The 3830-nt window shown below is 41.5% G+C and overlaps 1 pseudogene; it reads left to right on the top strand.

The window, feature by feature from the left end:
- Nucleotides 1–255: 255 nt before the first annotated feature.
- Nucleotides 256–438, top strand: LOC112302594 (protein PIGBOS1-like; annotated as a pseudogene).
- Nucleotides 439–3830: the final 3392 nt, after the last annotated feature.

The following is a 3830-nucleotide window of genomic DNA, read 5'->3' as shown; positions in this document are numbered from 1 at the left end:
GGTGCCCCGAACTCTTCTCCTCTTCTCCGGGCTCAGGTACAGGGCCGACTTTCTCTTTCGCAGCTTCACCTTCTTGTGGGAGTGGCCCTGGAGACGGCGGAAAAAGAGGCTGCTGTCGCTGGGCTCTCGCTCCATACCGCTGGTTCTCTGAGGATCCGGGGCCACCACCTTCCTCCGCAGAGATCCGGAGAGATTTCCTGAGTGGAGTGTAATTTTTCAAAACCATCTTTGCACCGTGTGGCATTTATTAAAAAAATGTTTGGGAAACTGACTTTTCCACAACTACTTTTTGCTAGCATCTTTGGAATTGCTGGAGGAATATAAATTTTTCAACTGATATTTGAACGAAATTCCAGAGATCAGGAGGAATTAAGAGAGAAATTGAAATTGGCAGAGGAATCATAAGAGAAGTTAATACTACATGCAGTTAAACTGTAATTGCTTAAAGTTCCATTGAAATTATACATTGACTATTAGTAGTCTTGTAAAAACTTCTCAAAATATATTTTAAACAAATAAATCATAGATGATGATTTTTAAAACTAGCACTGTCAATCTCAATGTTTATTTTTATTTGCCATTTTATGTCTTTTCACAAGGACAGATTAGTAATACTCTTAAGCAAAAATGAATGTCTTTAGAGATATTTTGTTTCTTAGTAGACATTTATTTATCTGGGAATTCAGCATATACAGTATCATGGGTGACAGTCTAGACTGTATCTATACAGTCTCTGGGAATGGTGTTTACTGTAGTCTTTGTGAATGGGGTGAACCAAGTTAACCGTCTCAGGCAGAATGCCTCTCAATTAGCCTACAGTTAGCCTTCATCAGTCTTCCAACTCCAGCCCTTTCTCATCCCAGGAAGAACGGAGAAGTACATTGAGAATTGAGGTGGCTCCGATCAAATGGTTTTAGAGGGGGTATATGGTGTTATATAGGGTGGCAAATATGACACAAATCTCTTTAATTTAACGTAAGCAAATTTGCATTAATAATGGTGGTTAGAGAGGAGTTAATTTGTTATAAAGCTACTATTCATATAGTTAAAGGGTATTTTGAAGTTGCTAAGAACTGATACTTTTTTTGTTATTTTTTCTTTTTGTATTTTTATATTAGTTTTTAACCTAACACTGTTAAACTTGATATTTTCAATGAGATCTACAAATGTAATCACATATGTACAAAGTGCTTTTTAAAAACTAAACTCATTAAAAAAATAAACTTATTTTTATTGAAAAGAAAAGGAAAGGTAAAGAATTGGGAGAGAGGAGGAGTAGGGTAAGTTCCAAGAAGAATTCCTGGACGATGCAATGCCAAAGTTTAAAGCATGAGCAAGAATTTGACAGCTGAAAGGAAGGGAAAGGGGGTTAAAAGAGGATTCCAGGCAAAGTTAAAGAAGAAGCATAGTGGAGAGGGGACCCCTTCACAAGAGGGAGGTAGGAAAGAAGGCACAAGTTGAGGAGGAGGCTGTAAAGAAAGACTAAGGCAATATTGTGGATGGACTCACGCTCCACTGGTGATTCTTAAAATTATGCCTGCAGATGGAAAAGGCTTGGATAAGAATATGAAAAATAGGAGAACCAAGATGGCGGCGTAGGCAGACACACTGCGCCTCCTCGCACAATCAGAACTGACAGAGAATCGAACAGCAAGGGGGACCAACACCAAAGAAATAGAAAATAAAACATTCATCCAGACTGGTAGGAGGGGCGGAGACGGGCACCGGGGTGGAGAGGACTTGCGTGGCTGTGGCGGGACTGAGACTGGCGGAGTGTGGGACAAATGGCGCAGGCAGTCTGAGCACTAGCAGACCCTGCGGCCCCACATTTGCACAGATAAACCCAGAGGGCCGGACTCAGAGTGGCGGAGAATGGGGCAGGCAGAGCAGCGGGTAGCACCCCGCGGCACCACATTCGCCCACAGATAAACCAGACGAACGGCGGGGAGAGAAGCAGACCGCGTAACCCAGGGCTCCAGCTCAGGGAAATAAAGCCTCAAACCTCTGATTGAAAATGCCCGTGGGGGTTGGGGCGGCAGCAGGAGAGACTCCCAGCCTCACAGGAGAGGTTGTTGGAGAGACCCACAGGGGCCTAGAGTGTGCACAGGCCCATTTACTCGGGAATCAGCACCAGAGTGGCCCAGTTTGATTGTGGGTAGTGGAGTGAAAGATTGAAAGCCGGAGGAGAGTGAGGCGGGCGCCATTGCTCCCACTCAGCCCCTCCCCCTCGTACAGCGTCACAGCGCAGCGACCAGCATTACCCTGCCCCGGTGAACACCTAAGGCTCCGCCCCTTAAAGTAACTGATGCGCCAAGACAAAAAAAAAAAAAAAATGGCCCAAATGACAGAACACTTCAAAGCTCCAGAAAAAATACAACTAAGTGAGGAAGAGATAGCCAACCTATCGGATGCAAAGTTCAAAGCACTGGTTATCAATATGCTCACAGACTTGGTTGAATCTATTCGAAAAACAGATGAAAAAATGAAGCCTATGCTAAGAGAAACAAAGGAAAATGTACAGGGAACCAATAGTGATGCGAAGGAAACTGGGACTCAAATCAATGGTGTGGACCAGAAGGAAGAAACAAACATCCAACCAGGAAAGAATGAAGAAACAAGAATTTGGAAAAATGAGGAGAGGCTTAGGAACCTCCCGGACGCCTTGAAACGTTCCAACATCCGAATTATAGGGGTGCCAGAAGGAGAAGAGGAAGAACAAAAAATTGAAAACTTATTTGAACAAATAATGAAGGAGAACTTCCCTAATCTGGCAAAGGAAATAGGCTTCCGGGAAGTCCAGGAAGCTCAGAGAGTCCCAAAGAAGCTGGACCCAAGGAGGAACACGCCAAGGCACATCATAATTACATTACCCAAGATTAAACGCAAGGACCTACGTCCAAGATTACTGTATCCAGCAAAGCTATCACTTAAAATGGAAGGGAAGATAAAGTGCTTCTCAGATAAGGTCAAGTTAAAGAAGTTCATCATCACCAAGCCCTTATTATATGAAATGTTAAAGGGAGTTACCTAAGAAAAAGAAGATCAAAAATAGGAACAGTAAAAATGACAGCAAACTCACAGTTATTAATGGCCACACATAAAACAAAAAACGAGAGCAAACTAGGCAAACAACTAGAACATGAGGGTTGTCAATAAGGGAGTGGGAGGGGGAGAGGGGGGTAAAGGTACAGAGAATAAGTAGCATAGATGATAGGTGGAAAATAGACAGGGGGAGGGTAAAAATAGTGTAGGAAATGTAGAAGCCAAAGAACTTATAAGTATGACCTATGGACATGAACTATAGGGGGGGAATGTGGGAGGGAGGGGGGTGGGCAGGATGGAGTGGAGTGGGGGGGGAAATGGGACAACTGTAATAGCATAATCAATAAATATATTTAAAAAAAAGATTAAAAGAATAAAAAAAAGAATGTGAAAACTAAAGAAATTAAAAGATTAATTTGAGTGATTCTATTTTACTTTATATTTCCTTCATAGCTCTTCAAACATTCCTTGTATCATGATTTCATCAGTTAACTGAAGTTTGTAACAATCCTTTTCCAACTATCTTCAACACAAACTGGTCATGCTTCTGGGTGTTGTTTCAATATTTCCATATCATTTATATAATATTGTAATGTATAAATTTGTTTTTGTGTTTATTTTATTTCTCTTTATAGGCAACATTTGAAAAGTAGGCTCTGTGTATTTTTCTCTTCAGACCCCCTGATTTTAAACACCTTTGTAAGCATGAAGGAGCCTTTAATAAATATTCCTGGAAGAAGTAGACAAATTCTACTTAGGAAACTTTAATGTAAAAGGAATGCTTTCCT

The sequence above is a fragment of the Desmodus rotundus genome, chromosome 2 (genome assembly GCF_022682495.2).
Source record: "Desmodus rotundus isolate HL8 chromosome 2, HLdesRot8A.1, whole genome shotgun sequence".
In the NCBI taxonomy this organism is placed as follows: domain Eukaryota; kingdom Metazoa; phylum Chordata; class Mammalia; order Chiroptera; family Phyllostomidae; genus Desmodus; species Desmodus rotundus.
The sequence above is the reverse complement of the archived record's forward strand: the minus strand, read 5'-3'. Positions and strand labels throughout refer to the sequence as shown.